This window comes from Sus scrofa, chromosome 11, assembly GCF_000003025.6.
Source record: "Sus scrofa isolate TJ Tabasco breed Duroc chromosome 11, Sscrofa11.1, whole genome shotgun sequence".
NCBI classification, from domain to species: Eukaryota; Metazoa; Chordata; class Mammalia; order Artiodactyla; family Suidae; genus Sus; species Sus scrofa.
The window spans coordinates 23,908,191-23,925,569 of NC_010453.5; the positions used below are offsets into that span (position 1 = coordinate 23,908,191).

At 47.8% G+C, this 17,379-nt stretch overlaps 1 pseudogene; it reads right to left on the reverse strand.

Moving 5' to 3' along the window:
* Nucleotides 125-2,516, reverse strand: LOC110255774 (annotated as a pseudogene).

Genomic DNA, 17,379 nt, shown 5'->3' on the forward strand with positions numbered 1-17,379 from the left:
TCCACGCTGGCTTTATCTCCCCATCACGGTGAGGCCGTGAGGCGAACTGGTCTCAAATCATTTCCAAGTCTTTGATCTAAAATCCGGTTTTGATGTGGCAGCTCCCACAGCACCAAGCGAGGCATTAGACGACATCCTCTGACTTGGAGGAAACATCCGTACACTGAGCCTCCTGTTCTACAGGCAGCAAGAGGACTCCTGTGGTTTCACTGCCACCAGTCCGACAGGCTCCCCTGCCCTTAGGACAGGCAGGGCCTCAAGAGCAGGGTGTCTTCACCTCCACACTCTTCATGTTTTGATTGGCTGCTTTGTTGTGAGGCTGTCCTGTGCCCTGTAGGAGGCTGCACAGCTCTAGGACAACAGCACCCCTTACCCTAAGCGTGACAATCCAAGTAACTCTAGAGGAGTTCCCGTCATGGCACGGTGGTTAAAGAATCCGACTAGGAACCATGAGGTTGCAGGTTCAATCCCTGGCCTTGCTCAGTGGGTTAAGGATCCGGCATTGCCGTGAGCTGTGGTGTAGGTTGCAGACGAGGCTCGGATCCCACGTGGCTGTGGCTGTGGTGTAGGCTGAGACAGCTGCAGCTCTGATTCGACCCCTAGCCTGGGAATCTCCATGTGCTGCAGGGGCAGCCCTAGAAAAGGCAAAAAGACAAAAAATAAATAAATAAAAAAATAATAACTCTAGATATTGTAAAATGTCCCCCCCCGGGGGGGGGGGCAACCTGCTATAGAGGAATGAGAAAACTGCCGGAGAGTGTGAGAAAAAAAAAAAAAAAAAATTATTGTTGTTACAAATGGATACCACCCCACACCATTACCAAGTTATGTTCCTGGGATGCCAACCTTTCTGTCAAGACCTCACCCCTGTGGGCAGTCAGGGCGTCTCATACCTATTTGCGTGACACACCTGCATTTGCCAGCTATTCTGTTTCTACCTGTGCTCTATCCCCAATAACTTTTGCTGCTCTGCTCACCAGGTTTTATAGCTCTCTATCAGGCTTCCAGTATGGCTATAACCATCAATTCTTGAGCGATATGGGACAAATTTAGTGGCAACATTGGGGACAATGCCCGTTCCATTCAGAAGGCTTGCGTCTCAGTGGAGGTCAGCTAGGGCGAGTCACCAAAGCACGCATCCTCTCAGGGTGAATCCTCTGTGGACCCACATAAGGCTCTTCCCAAGACCGCCACCCCCTATCCAGCGAGGCGCAAATCAAGAGTCTTAAAGAGTCTAGGTCTCAAAAAGGTAGCATCATTTCCTGTAAATCATAAAGCTGGCAGACGGGAGAACCAAGATGGACAGTGGCTTTCTCTCCCTCCCAATACTGGCGCTCTGTCCTTCACCATCACAGCGATGACTTTCCTTCAGAAATACTGGCAACGGTGATCTGGGAACACCATCGAGGCCATTCCACAGGTTGCTCCACCCCTCCTCACACTAGAGCACGTACTCAGCTTTTGATGCTACAACATCAGATCGAGTAACCCAGAGACAGTGGTACTGGATCAATCGAATAAACACACCGCATTCGCCGTATGGCAGACACACCCTCATTTCATCCTCATGATAATCCACAGAAAAGGCTTTCTTGATTCCTTTTTTTGGTCCACCTTATTTCCATGTTCTGTTGAAGAGTCTGGGGGAGAACACTTAGGACTACTCAGCGGTGCTCCCCACCCACTCAGAGCCCTGAGCCCTGGGAGCTGCAGCCCAGTCCTCAGCAGAACTGCTGGGCAGACAAGGGGGCGGGGGGCCAGAGGGAGAGCACTGTGCCCCCAGGCCAGTGTGTGACCTTGGGGCTGAGTAGCAGTAAACTTGGGAGCTGGAGCTGCCTTCTCAGCCTGACATTTCTCCTTGGTCACAGCCTTTCCACAAGCAGCCTGCTCTTCCTCTTCACTTTCTTCGGGGTCTCTGCGCAAGCAGAGACCCGGAAGGGACCTCTCGGGGCGGGGGCGGGGTCCATGGGAAATGATGCTGCACATGCGCAGAAGCTCCAGGGCAACACCCACCACCTCAGATCTGCTGAGAGAGCTCCCCTGCTGTTGCACGGCTGGCAAGGTCACACAGCACAGGAGCGAATCAGGTGGCACAGAGCAGTAGGGGCAGGTTGATACCGGATGCCTCTGGGAGAGGCTGGTCAGCAGCCCTTGCAGAGATGCCTGGATCAGGTTAGTGAGGTTCCAGGAGGGAGCAGCAGCAACAGGAGAGGCTCCAGTGGCTGCACAATCTTAAGTGCAGGCTCACCTGCCATTATTCCTGGACCACAGGACACTGACATCAGCTGGCTGTTCAGAGGCAACAGTGGCACGAGCTGCCAGCCCAAGCTTCTCCCAGGTGCTCTTCAGATTTACAATGTAGAAGATGCCATCACTTTTCCTTTTGTAGATGGACTGTCCACTGGGAAGTCAAGGTGGATGCCACCCACGTGGGTTCCTGCTATGAAGAATCTGAGGCCATCCTCCTCCTTCATGTGCAGGACGTCAAGGGCTCCGGACAAGGTGAAAGTTTCCCTTTAAGCTATGATGTGATTGCAAACAACGCCAGATGGACCCCTCTCTGGGTGGTATGGAAATACTTTTTAGTCTTTTTTTTTTTTTTTTTTTGCCATTTCTAAGAGGGCTGCTCCCACGGCATATGGAGGTGCCCAGGCTAGGGTCGAATCGGAGCTGTACCGCCAGCCTACACCACAGCCACAGCAACGCCACATCCGAGCTGCGTCTGTGACCTACACCACAGCTCCTGGCACCGCTGGATCCTTAACCCACTGAGCAAGGCCAGGGATCGAATCCACAACCTCCTGGTTCCTAGTCGGATTCATTAACCACTGAGCCATAATGGGAACTCCTGGAAATACTTTTTATTCCTATTTACAGAGATGTCTATAATGTAACCAAGATCACAGAGCTAGTAAGAAGCAGGACTGGACAAGCTCCAGAACACTTTAATTACTTGCTAGATAAAGGAATGACAGTTTGGTACTAACCACATACATTAGTAAGAATTCTCCAGATAAACCAGAACGAACAGCTGGGAGATAGATATAGATACAGATATATATACATAGAGAAAGAGAGAGGGATAGACAGATAAATTCACTTTTAGGTGTGGTTGATGCAGTTGTGGAGGCTGGCAAATCCAAAATTTGAAGGGCTGGTCAACGGTCTAGAAATTCAGGTTGACACTGCAGTCTTGGGTCTGAAAACTGCCAAGACAGGCCAACTCAGGTAAAATTTCTATGTTGCAGTCTGGAGGCAAACTGCTGCTTCTCTGAAAAACCTGTCTTTGCCCTTAAGGCCTTCAACAGGTTGGATGAGGCCCACCTATATTATCTGCTTTACTCAGTCTGCTGCTTTAAATGTTCCTCACACCTACACAACACCTTCAAGGCAACATCTTGACTAGTGTTTGACCAAACAATTGGGCGCCATGTCTATTCAAGTTGACACTTAACAGTTAACCATCACCCCAAGGCACAAGAGGAGGGCGGAAGTGTTATTCTCTGACCTGACTATTCAAAGGGGACATGGCCCTTTCGATTCCAGCAGAAAGGAGTCACTGCACTCAGTGGATGAAAGACCAAAACCCAACTGGTGGGAAAGCCACAAAGAGGAGTAACCCAGAGACGGGAGGCAATGGGTCAAGGTCAAGTACTTTCCTCAAAGAAAGGTGGAGGGGAGCAAAGCTAGTGACAGCCTAGGATGGTGCAGGATGAGCACGACAGGATGGCTGCCTTCCTTGAAATCCACACCTGCAGATTAGATCTGACTTGTTTTAGATAAGTCTCCACGTTAACAGAGAAGGGATGCCGCAATCAGGGAAATAAGGAAATTTTCAAGAGCTCCGAATACCTGTCAGCCACCTAAACTCTTCTTCTATCCTCCAAAATGGCTTTTAAAGGTGTTCATTGATGGTAACATAGGAAAATAGACTCTGAGCTCTCGCAAATGATTCCATCTAAAGACCAGCACGTGGGCCTCAGCTGACGTGAACAGGCTTCCTTTGCAAGAAAGAGTTCCCACTGCCCACAATCCCTTCTGGTGCCGTCTGCCATCCTTGGCTTGGTTTCAGAGATTTCATGTTGTTGAGGCTTTTTGGGTTTGTTTAATATGTTCCCCTCCCCCCCAACCCCCAATAAAAATGATTAGTAGAGAAAGGTCCTGAGCGCTGCAAGGAGAAACACTGTGGGATGTTATGTATTAAAAAACTGGCTTGGGATCCAGGTATCAGCTTCTTACAACTCAGCCTGGAGCTGGTTCCAATTCTCTTGGCTATATTCAGAGACTGGCCTCTGGAGAGAAAAATGTCCATGTGTAGCAGTTTTGTGAAATACTTAAATAGTACCAAAAAAAAAAAAAAAAAAAACCAGATACAGAAAGATGCTGCAGTTTTTCAACAGGCAGATCATAACTTCGAGATGCATTCCAAATGTTTCCCCCTTTGCTATCTGACCTTGGAAACTTAACTTCTCTCTGCCTCAGTTTATCCACGGCAACACTCAAAGGGCAGTAACATCCATCTGCCTCCTTCCTGCCTGATACGTTATAAATCAGGATGTTGGAACACTCTGCAATCTTAAAGTATATAAATCAAGCACAGCAAAATACAGAAACCATCAATATCATCACCTGAGGTCAAAACCAAGATTTAAATTCCAGGCTCCGGTGATGAAAGGCGAGTGGGTGGAAATGCTGTCAGGTGGCCCATCGCTCTTGTCTCCGTGGTGAACATGTTCGCCTTCAGATCCGGGAGTCTTCCCTGAAAGACGACCTCGCGGTGCAGTAGCACTGTTATCATAGCAGATTGACAAAAATGGAGACAGATGGCTGCTCAGCAGCAGGTTTTTCGAATGAATTTACTGTTTTTGAAATGGGCTGCATGGATGGTGGCAGGGACTGAGTCTGCCACTTGCAGAGAGAGATCAAGGCCGGCAAGGACGACAACCTGGGCCTCCTCTCTTCCATGCAACACCCCCCCACCGTGCCAATCCCAGGCAGGAGATTTGGGCCAGCTGCCAAGTCCCCGAAAGGAAAACTGGATCTGGACTCGTGGCGACACTCACTGTGGAGCAAGAAAACAGATTCAGCCCCATGTTACTCCTTGCGTTGGCAGAGAAAAGCCCAGCGGGAGTGCCAGTTGCGTGAGGATGGGGGAAAGATGGGGGCTTTCCTCCTGGTTCCTGTCTTGAGTTCATTTCCTGGGAAACAGCATGGGGAGGGGGCAGGCTGAAGACAGCGCATCTCCCAAAAGGAGCACATCCACTGAATCAGGACAGCATCATACTCAAAGAGACCTCTGACGGCTGGCAGGCACCAAGCATCCTTTCTTCCAATTCCGAATAATCTTGAGTCAGTCCTCCCAGGCTGCAAGCAAGTGGATGATGTCCTTCTTTCATAATGTCAAAGGATTTCTGCCCATTCTCGATGGCCTCATTCAGTTTTCTGAACTATTTTCTTTTTCTTTTTTTGTCTTTTTGCCATTTCTTGGGCTGCTCCCACAGCATATGGAGGTTCCCAGGCTAGGGGTCCAATCGGGGCTGTAGCTGCCGGCCTACACCACAGCCACAGCAATGCGGGATCCGAGCCGCGTCTGCGACCTACACCACAGCTCACAGCAACGCCGGATCCTTAACCCACTAAGCAAGGTCAGGGATTGAGCCTGCAACCTCATGGTCCCTAGTCAGATTCGCTAACCACTGAGCCACTACACGAACTCCTGAACCATTTTCTTGAAGGAGACTCAAACTTTAGGCAAACACTCCAGTGTGGTACTCTCCTCAGGCACCCGGGGGCACCTCTAGCACCTTTTGTCAGCCATCTGAGTCAATGATATAAAAAGAACTCACAGCCACATGTGAAAGGGACTGTGAATCAAGCAAAGCTAGGTCGGTCTCTAGAATCTGCAAGTCCCCAGGGGCCGAGAGCCTCGAGGGTGCTCCCTCTACTGGCTGACTTGCTCCACTGTCCTTTTACTGACTCCATGTTTCAGTACCATATTGGATTTGCATATGTTCCATAAAAGCATTCCTGGGATGGAGTTCCTGTCCTGGTGCAGGGGAAACATTTCTGACTAGGAACCATGAGGTTGCGGGTTCGACCCCTGGCCTCGCTCAGTGGGTTAAGGATCCAGTGTTGCTGTGAGCTGTGGTGTAGGTCACAGACGAGGCTCGGATCTGGTGTTGCTGTGGCTGTGGTGTAGGCCGGCAGCTGTAGCTCTGATTTGACTCCTAGCCTGGGAACCTCCATATGCCTCAGGTGTGGCCCTAAAAAGGAAAAAAAAAAAAAAAAGAAGAAAAGAAAGAGGGAGTTCCCGTCGTGGCGCAGTGGTTAACAAATCGGACTAGGAACCATGAGGTTGCGGGTTCAGTCCCTGCCCTTGCTCGGTGGGTTAAGGATCTGGCGTTGCTGGGAGCTGTGGTGTAGGTTGCAGACGAGGCTCGGATCCCGTGTTGCTGTGGCTGTGGCGTAGGCTGGCGGCTACAGCTCCGAATGGACCCCTAGCCTGGGAACCTCCATATGCCACGGGAGCAGCCCAAGAAATGGCAAAAGACAAAAAAAAAAAAAAAAAAAAAAGTATTCCTGGAACAAGCTGCAGCAAATGGACCAGTGCTGAATGAAATATGACTGTGACCTTAAAAACATTCTGGCTTGACACCCAAGGGACACCAGCAGTCCTCACCAGATATGAACTCTGACCACTTCTGGGAACCTTGACCTCCTGCCCTCCCTCCCCCAGTCCTTTTCTGAGGGGGTCACCACATACAGGGCGCGTAGCCTCGTACAAGGGCTCTGCAGAGTGCCGCGGCCGGACACGTCCCACCAACCCAATTAGGCCCCTCTTGAAAAGCTGGAGGATGGGACCGATCGAGAGAAGCCATCAGAAAAGAGGGACTTCAGAAGCTGCGGACACTAATACCAATACCCAGCAGGAGCTGCGAGGCTGGAGGACGGCAGGACGGCAGCGATGGGAAGACAAAAGGCAGACGGAAATTGCTGTCACAAGGGTGGACGAGGCAATCCAGGTACAGTCTCTCCTGCTCTCCTAACCGGAGGGACCCAGCATGAGGCTGGCCTTGCTCTATGAAAAAGGACCCTGGCTTTCCCCCACGCACTTCATGTTTTTGAACTTGGCTTAACCTAACATGCTCCCACTGCCTGCCTTTCACAAAAGCCTGCACAGGTATCATCTCATTATACACCAGGACGGCTGAATGTGAGGGTCAGTGCACCTGCCTCAATGTAGATTTATAATGGCTACTTTTAGCACCAGGGTGAGTCTCTCAGGCAGCCTGCCGTTAAAGGAGGCTTTATTTATGCCCTTCGCTGGGATGTTCAACAGTCGTGATGAATGCCCATTTTGTGCCAACCAAGCAACACGCCAGTCACTGCGGCTATGAAGGAAAATGAGAGATGACCTTAATCTCAAGAGCATTCCAGAACTTGAACTTTCAAAGCCACGGTTCTCTAACCATCTGGCAGCCTGCAAAGCTATCCCATCCTCAATTATCTCCGGTCAGAGATTATGGAACAAACACCACTGTTAAATAAGCACCACCATGGCCAGTGGATCCACGAGCACTTAGGAGGGTTTAGGTATACAGACAACTGAGAAGAGAAAATTAGAGTTTAACATCTAAGGCAAGTAATTGAGAGGCTCGCTCTTCTACTCCAAAGAGCCCCACAAAAATAAAGGATCAGCAGAAAGAGGAAAAAGGATGAAAGCACAGGAATTCTGCAGAAACACTTTTTTTTAATAGTATGTTTCTGATACAAATGCAATTCTAACCTGCCCAGGTTTGGTCAGCAGGTGGGAGAAGGAGGGCAAAGGAGGTTCCTATTGAGATGCAGAGGAAGCCTGGGTCCGGAGAAAAATGCAAAATGACTGCTTCCCCTGGGAAGATTCCAGGGAAGGAAAAGAGCCGCCGTTAGCCCCCAAATTGCTTTTGTGGAAATTAGAAAAAGATGCCTCCTCTGGGCAGGAAAAAACCCCCATGCCAGTGCTTATGCCTCAGGAAGCAGAGTGTAGGCTGGATTTCCGCCCTCATTTCTCTTTTTGGCAAGGCATCCTTGTGCAGTTAACCACCAATGAACCCTCACATGGCACAGGGAAGGGGGAAGAGAAGAGAGAAATGAAGAAAGAAGAATAAAAAGAATCACACAGAAAGAAATGGAGAGAGACAGAGAATGAGACTGAGAGGGAAGGTCGAAGAAAGAAAGGAAGAGAAGGAAAAACAGGAGGGAGGGGAGGGGAAAAGACAGAAGGGAAACTCACAAAAAGGAAGGAAGGAAGGCGGCCAGATGCTCTGAATTTGTGCCTCTGCGAGGCCAGCCAATCCATACTTGGTAGCGATGCGGAGGCCAGGTGGGCACCTGACACATCCAATTCATTTGAGACCACCCCCCCCCCCAATCTTGAGGACCAACCTGTGATTCACGGTGGCTGAGGATCTGGCCACAGATCTGCAGGACTGGCTTCCTAGCCTAAGTGGCCTGCCGTCTGCTGGGCGGAGCTCATGATAAATTTAAATGTCTCCCAACTTTTCTGAGAGCACCAAGGCACTGGGATTAATTCTGACCAAAAGACCCATTTCAGGCAAGGTAATGAAATCTCAGGACTTTGTTAGTCAATTAGCAAGTCAAGCCTTGACCAGAAGAAAACAATTAACTAACCAGCCAGCCAGCCACCTACCCACCTACCCACCATCAACCAACCAAGCGGAGCCCTTGCCTAGAAGGCACGCATTATTGAGGTGTACAGTTTTTCTAGAGGCTTAATAAAAAAGGCAGAAGTCTGGAGTTCCCCTTGTGGCACAACAGAAACGAATCCGACTAGGAACCATGAGGTTGTGGGTTCGATCCCTGGCCTCATTCAGTGGGTTAAGGATCTGGCGTTGCTGTGAGCTGTAGTGTAGGTCGCAGACTCGGCTCAGGATCCTGTGTTGCTGTGGCGTAGGCAGGAGCTGTAGCTCCAATTAGACCCCAAGCCTGGGAACCTCCATATGCCACAGGTGTGGCCCAAAAAAGCAAAAAAAAAAAAAAAGCCAGATGTCCTGGAGGCATTTTCCATGACCACAGCTTCAGCTAAAAACAAAAACAGTTGATCTGCTCCACCTCCCTCCACCACCACCACCGCAAAAAAAAATTCCTTCCCACCTAGCCCCATCTGCCACATAGCCTGATTTTAGAAATTGCCTTCGCAGCCTATAGAGACCCTCTTTAGAGCACGTGACATTTCCTAGACCAGCACCTTGGTTACCAATGTGGAATCTTCCCAGCATCTGGAACCTAGAAATATCTTGTTAAGATTCTCCAAAAATAGCTGAAAATAGCCCTGGTCCTTTTCAGCTTAGCTCCTTTTAACCAGGGAAACACCTTACAGCCCACTGAAAGCTCAGAACTGGTGGATGCTGGCAGGACGAGAGATGCTCCAGGATGGAGAAGGATTACTAAAAATAAAACTCACCTGCAGCGTGCTCTCCTCCCAGGGCTCCGATGCTTGGGTCCGTATTTAATACTCAGGTGGGGGCCGAAGCAACATGTGTTGACGGGATGATTGAAAGAACCAGAACACACGTTTATTCGGCCCCCACCTCAGTGTTAAATATGAACCCAAGCTTTGAAGACAGAAGAGCCGAGCTCCGCCCTTAAGAAACTTAACATTCTCTTCAAAGAACACCACTATGAATTAATTAATCAGCATCACTAAAAACATCCACAAGTGTAACTGAGCCCAAGTGCAGGGCTCTAGGCAGGCTGTGTAACTGGGGCAACTGATCAGATGTGTGCTAGGCAGGCTGTGTAACTGGGGCATCTGGTCGTGTGTGCAGGGTGTGACACTTAAACTGAGGTCTGAGCACTAACTGGGAGCTAACCAGACAGAGAGACAGAGCAGGCCCGGAAGAGAGACCAGCCATACAGCAAGCCTTGAGAGGAGGCTGGCTCCCACCCCGGATCATGACAAAGTGACAGGTCAGAGTGGTAACAGCGGGTCCTGGGGGGCTAAGTTAAGGGTCACCCCTGTTTACTGTCTTTTCCACTGAGTTGTGGCTTTTCTCGTTGCCTCAATTATGTAATCTAGAAATACTTGATCTCTAGGGTGTGAGCTGGCTGCAAGGGTCTCTTCTAAATCTATGCCAGAGACATCAATCGGAAGCTAAAGAAACAGACTAATAGACAAAGAGAAGAGGCTTGTGGTTGCTAGGGGTCGGAGGATGGAGTGGGAGTTCGGGGTTAGCAGATGCAAACTAGGATCTATTGAATGGCTAAACAAGGTCCTACTGTCTAGCACAGGGAACTATATTCAATATCCTGTGATAAAACATAGTAGAAAATATATGAAAAAGAATATACATAGAACCAGATCACTTTGCTGTACACCAGAAACTAACACAACACTGTAAGTCAACTATACTTCAGTAAAAAAAAATAAATTAAATTCAACATTTAAAGTGCAAACCTCAGGATTGCACAAGGCTCCAGTAGCCCCTTTGCTACCTTTCCAGCTCCAAAAGGAGCTTCTGCCCACCCAAGAGACCCTTGTGCCTCTCCTGACAACCGATGATGTAGATTTCAGTAACTTTCCATAGCCTGAGCCTCCTGACAGCTCTGAGGCTGCCCTGCTCTTCTGTGGGAACAGGGCACAAGCTCTTAATGTTAACACGGCGAGTTCTAAGAAGGTTAAATAGTACAAGTGACTTTACTACATTCTCTGTAGGTCTGTATTCCTGCCATCTAATCATTCTAATTCCTTTTCCATTCATTAGAAAAATGGCATGTGAAGAGAAGAACATCCCAGAATTCTTATGCTTGAGTAACAGCCCTAAAAAAAAAAAAAAAAAAAAAAAAAAAAAAAGTATAAAGATTTCAATTCTCCTCACTTCCCTTTCTGAAGTCAGATTCAACTAATGGAACATAATAGAGGGACTCAAGGTATTGCTCTCACATTTACAATAGGCAATTTTGCAGCTAGACTAAGAAATAAGTAGAAATTTTCTGTATCTGGGATGGCTGGAATTTGAGGTATAATGTAGTCCAGAGATAGAAGATGAGTTCTGCCCTGACTTTCTCTCGGCCGCTCTTTTTTCTTTTTTTTTTTTTTTTTCCTTGCTTTTTAAGGCCACACCTGCAGCATATGGACGTTTTCAGGCTAGGGGGTCAAATCAGAGCGGCAGCTGCCAGCCTGCACCACAACTCAGGATCCAAGCTGCATCTGCAACTTACACCACAGCTCACAGCAATGCCAGATCCTTAAACTACTGATCGAGGCCAGGGATAGCGGCCACAGATGAGGCCAGGGTGAGTTATTACTGCTGGCCGGGGATACCTGTCTAGTATCCATCCTCATGGATACTAGACAGGTTCGTAACCCACTGATCCTCAAAGGGAGCTCCCTGCGCTAGATTTCAACTCTGTTTAATCAGCAGAGATGGTCAGGAGAAGAGTCCTGATTGGTGATGCCGAGGCTCAGCAGGGAGGTGTGTGTGTGAGTCAGCCAACGACAGGGTGTCATGGCAAGTGTACCCCACTAGCCCTGGCAGCGTGCTTAAGAGAATTCGTGGGCTTTTGAGCTTGAGAGCCTACAGCTGAATTCTGGCTAAGCTACTTAGCAGGTTATGATCTTTAAATTGAAAGGCCAGAGGGGGTCACACATCAGCCCTCCAAGACCACATCAGATTGAGTTACTAACATCTGCTTGAAGAGGGGGACACTTTCCCAGTCCTCGCTACTTTACACACACAAACATGTCACCTGAACAGAAGTATTAACTCACACTGGCCTCATCTGTGGCCCCTATCCGCTGCGACAGGTTCGCCTCAGAAATTCTTTCTCCAGTCTTTCTGTAGTTGTCTACAAGGTTGGTCTCATGGCTCTATAAACAAGTCTATTCCTGCTAATGACACTGGTCTCCCAGGCTTAAAGGTACTGCCGCCCTCCCTGGAAGCATCCCACTTCCCTCCAGAATTGCCCAGGGCTGAACAGTCCTCACGAGTCCCACTACGAGTTGCATAGGTACCATGGGTACCAGTGCTGCTCCGTCAGCTATCATTTCTTTTTTCTTTTTTTTTTTTTTTAGGGCTACATCCATAGCATATGGAGATTCCCAGGCTAGGGGTCTAATCGGAGCTGGAGCTGCCGGCCTACACACCCCACAGCCACGTCAGATCTCAGCCGTGTCTGCAACCTACACCACAGCTCACGGCAACACCAGATCCTTAACCCACGGAGCAAGGCCAGGGATCAAACCCGCAACCTCATGGTTCCTAGTCGGAAACGTCTCCACTGTGCCATGGTGGGAACTCTCCCAGATGAGCCCTTTAAAAGCAGTGTCTCCTCCAGCTCACGGCAGAGGGAGAAGAGGGAGAGATGAGAGGCACACGGATTTCCTGTATCACTGCCACCGTGAAGAAGATGGAAGGGCAATGCAGACAGAAAGGCAGGTGTCCTCTGGGAGTTGAAATTGACCCCTGGCTGATAGCTAGAAAGAAACCCACAAGGAACTGAATCCTGTCAACAACCTGAATGACTCCAGAAGCAGGTTCTTCCCAAGAGCCTCCAGGGAAGAGCCTGGCCTGACCAATACCAAGTAGAGAACCCTGCCAAGCCTGCCTGCACTTGCGATCTACAGAACTGTGAGATCATGAACAGGTGTTGTTTCGAGCTGCTAGGTGTTGGGATGTGTTAACGCGGCAAGAGAAAACTAACAGACGAAGAAAGGGGAGGAAGAAAAGTCACTCCTTTGTTCAACAGCCTCATAGCATTCAGCAGAGAAGTCCAGGTCTTCTCACACAAAAATCAGATGTGGTCTCTGAATGTAGGGCACCATTTTATAAGGATGAGAAAAAGTGTGGGAGTTCCTGTTGTGGCTGAGCAGGTGAAGAACCCGACTAGTATCCATGAGGATGCAGGTTCGACCCCTGGCCTCACTCAGGGGTTAAGGATCCAGCACTGCCGCAGGCTGCGGCTTGAATCCTTGTGTGGCTGTGGCTGTGGTGTAGGCCAGCAGCTACAGCTCTGATTTGACCCCCTAGCCTAGGAACTTCCACATGCTGCAGGCGTGGCCCTAAAAAGACAAAAAAAAAAAAAAAAAAAAAGTGCAAATCAACAGCCAATGGGTATAGACCCAGTCTCCTGACTCCGCCTACTGAGCACAAGTATAAAACCCAGGAAGGCACCAGAGGCTTCAAGGAAACAAGAAGAAAGCCAGCTGGTTTGGGACCTCAGGACCTGAGAAACAAGACAGTGGCAGGGCATGGCAGGGCTGTGTGTCCCTCCACCCAAAAGAGGAAGGCCGCCTGGACATGGACTCCCCAACCGGCAATCCAGCCACACAAGGCCACCCAGGTTCTTCTTCCCTGGATAAGACAGGAGACCCTCTTACAACCAAGTAAGGGGGTCAGAGCCCCACTCTCCTTCCCCGCTGGCCTCACTCTCTTTCCACCAGGAGATGCCAAGGCCTCAGGCCAAGCGGCCATCAGGAGAGGGGCAGCTTCAGCAGACGACAAGTCCTAAAGCCTCTTTGTCCCCAAGGTCCAAAGATTCTAAAGAGTCCTAAAGATTCTTCTTCCTCAAGCTAATGGAAAAGGCCCAGAAAACTAAAAAAAAAGCGCAAACAAACTTTAGCTCAGAGATGATTCGATATTTTTGTAGCTAAAGATTAATAGGATAGGAGTTCCCGTCGTGGCACAGTGGTTAACGAATCCGACTAGGAACCATGAGGTTGTAGGTTCGATCCCTGGCCTTGCTCAGTGGGTGAAGGATCCGGTGTTGCCGTGAGCTGTGGTGTAGGTTGCAGTCGTGGCTCGGATCCCGCGTTGCTGTGGCTCTGGCATAGGCCGGTAGCTACAGCTCCGATTCGACCCCTAGCCTGGGAACCTCCATATGCCGCAGGAGCAGTCCAAGAAATAGCAAAAAGACCAAAAAAAAAAAAAAAAAAAAAAAAATAGGATAAACTGGCATATGTGGCAAGATTGAGCTGTGGGCTAATAAAACAGTCTCTGTAAAAGACATTACCTAAAAACAGATGTCCAGGTGGGGTTGCGAGCTGTGAAATCTTTCACCTTAGCTTTATATTTTAAACACAGGCAGATTGAGGTTAAAATGAAATACACAATTTTACTGGTATAGAGAAAGCAAGAAAGAGACATTGGTCTGTATAAGGCTATGGACTAAAATTTGATTTTCAGCTAAGGTGCTTTGGGGGAATACACATTAAAAAAAAGCTTTCAAATAAAATTGAAATATGTTCTTGGTGTTCCCTTCGTGGCTCAGCGGAAATGAATCTGACTAGTATCCATGAAGATGCAGGTTCAATCCCTGGCCTCACTCAGTGGGTTAAGGATCCGGAGCTGCCATGAGCTGTGGTGTAGGTTGCAGACACCACTCAGATCTGGCATTGCTGTGGCTGTGGTGTAGGCTGGCAGCTCCAGCTCCAATTTGACCCCTAGCCTGGAAACCTCCATATGCCGCAGGTGTGCCACCCCCCCCCCAAAAAAAACTGAAATATATTCTTGAGCAACAGTCCATGGTAGGAGACCCCTAGTTGTATCAAGATGTCCTTACTCATGCAGGCCAAAGTTTAGGTATAAAAATAGACCATTTCACTGAATTGGGGAAGAATTCAGGGTTCTGAGAATATCAGGAAAATTTTCAGCCAAGATAAGTAATAAAAACCTTTGGAAAGTTCCTAAACCATCCATATCTGAAGCAATATACAAAATAAGTTCACCAGTTTTCTAAAACTCTGGAAGAAAGACGAGTGATGGGGTGGAGGAAAAATATCTGTTAATCAGCATTTTTTTTTTTTTTTTTTTTTTGTCTTTTTGCTATTTCTTGGGCCGCTCCCTCGGCATATGGAGGTTCCCAGGCTAGGGGTCCAATCGGAGCTATAGCCACCGGCCGACGCCAGAGCCACAGCAATGCGGGATCCGAGTCACATCTGTGACCTACACCACAGCTCACAGCAACGCCGGATCGTCAACCCACTGAGCAAGGGCAGGGACCGAACCCGCAACCTCATGGTTCCTAGTCGGATTCGTTAACCACTGCGCCACGACGGGAACTCCCTGTTAATCAACATTTGAAAGAAAACCGAAGTCAGATGTCCTGCAATGAATGTGTTCCCCCCAAATTCATAGGTTGAAATCCTTAACCCCCCAATGTGACAGTATTAGGACCTGAGGCCTTTGGGAGGTGATTAGGTCAGGAGGGTAGAGACCTTGTAAATGAGATTGGAACCCTTATAAAAGAGACTCTGGACAAGGCCCTTGTCCCTTCCACCCTGTTAGGTTATAGCAAGACGACAGCTGTCTGTCAACCATGAACTGAGTCCTTGACAGACCCTAAATCTGCTGGCATTTTGATCTTGGACTTAGCAGCCCCCAGAACTGTGAGAAATACATATTTGATGTTTAATATGCCCAGGCTGTGATATTTTTTTTGTTTTAGCAGCTCAAAGGCAGTAAGACATCAGATATGAGAAATCAGTGAAAGCATAATTCAAGAAGGTGAACTAAAACGTCCCATATGGGAAAGGTGTGTTATCAGTCAAGTAAGCAAACTGCCCCTCTTCCGCCTTCCTTTGAAGATAAGAACCCTCCACAGATGACCTACTATATAAAGTAGAGGGGGAGGGAATTGGTTTTTATATGAAAGCTAATTAGAAATTTCCAGAATTCCCCTAACACTACTTAGATGCTTTTAAAACAAAATTTTTTAGTTAATAGAATCCAGTTAGATACCTTCCGGTCCTAATGAGAAAGACTTTTTAAAAAACCCATTCCACTGTAGATAAAATATGAGTTCAATCAACAAAACTGAAGACCACCAAAGCTGCCAAGGGCTGCTGAAACTGTTGTCAACTACTGAAAAGACAACTAGAGCCATGGAGCAGACTGGTTCCCGGAACAGTATGAAGATACTCGATGTCACCCGGCCAGCAACTTCCTGTATGGTTTCCTCCCAGTCTCTTGGCTTAATTTATTAGTGTGATATACGGGAATCAAATATTTTAAAATGTTAAGAGTTACTGTTGCGGTTCAGTGGGTTAAGAACCAGACATAGTATCCATGAGGATGCAAGTTCTATCCCTGACCTCACTCAGTGGGTTAAGGATCTGGCATTGCCACAAGCTGTGGCATGGGTTACAGATGAAGCTCGGATCCAGCATTGCTGTGGCTGTGGCTTAGGCCTGCAGCTGTAGCTCCGGTTTGACCCCTAACCTGGGAACTTATATATGCCACAGGTGTGGCCATAAAAATTACTAATATTAATTTAAAAAAAAAATAAAATGTTAAGAAGCTCTAGCTTGTTAAAGACTTTGTGTTACCAGTCATAAGAAAAGGAAATTTTGCCACTTGAAAAAACATGGATGGACCTGGAAGGTATTATGCTTAGTGAAATAAGAGAGAAAGACAAATACTGTATGCTATCACTTACATGGGGAATCTAAAAAATAAAACAAATGAATGAATATAACAAAACAGAAACAAACTCACAGATTCAGAGAACGAACTAGTGGTTACCAGTGGGGAGAGGGAGGGACGGGCAAGCTAAGGGTTGGGATTAAGAGGTAGAAACCACTGTGTATAAAATAAAATACAAGGATCTACCATAGAGCCCAGGGAATAGAGCCAATATTTTATCATTTTACATGGAGGATAATCTATGGAAGTACTCAATTCCTATGTTGTATACCTGAAACGAATATAATACTGTCAATCAAATATACTTTAGTTTTAAAGGACTCAGTTAAAGCAACAGTTCACACAATCCACTGGATTAAAGGTGAGTGACAGGCTTACTTTTTTTATGACTCTTCTTGATTATAAAATAGTACATACTCAATACAAGAATCTTTTGAAAAATACGAAAACATAAAGAAGAAAATTTTAAAAAAACCAATCCTTGGGTTGTAACGATCAACATGATGCCTAGAGTTAACACTGCTATGTGGTATATTTAAAGCTGTTAAGAGTAGATCTTCGGGAGTTCCCGTCGTGGCGCAGTGATTAACAAATCCAACTAGGAACCATGAGGTTGCAGGTTCCATCCCTGGTCTCACTCAGTGGGTTAAGGATCCGCTGTTGCTGTGAGCTGTGGGGTAGGTTGCAGACGCAGCTCGGATCTGGCGTTGCTGTGGCTCTGGTGTAGCCTGGTGGCTACAGCTCCGATTAGACCCCTAGCCTGGGAATCTCCACATGCCGCGGTGCAGCCCTAAAAAAAAAAACAGAAAGACACACACACACACACACAAAAGTAGATCTTAAGAGTTATCATCACAAGGAAAAGAACACATGTTTCTTTTTCTTGTATCTCTGTGTGATGATGGATATTAACTAAACACATTGCGGTAATCATTTCACAATACATGAAGGTCAAATC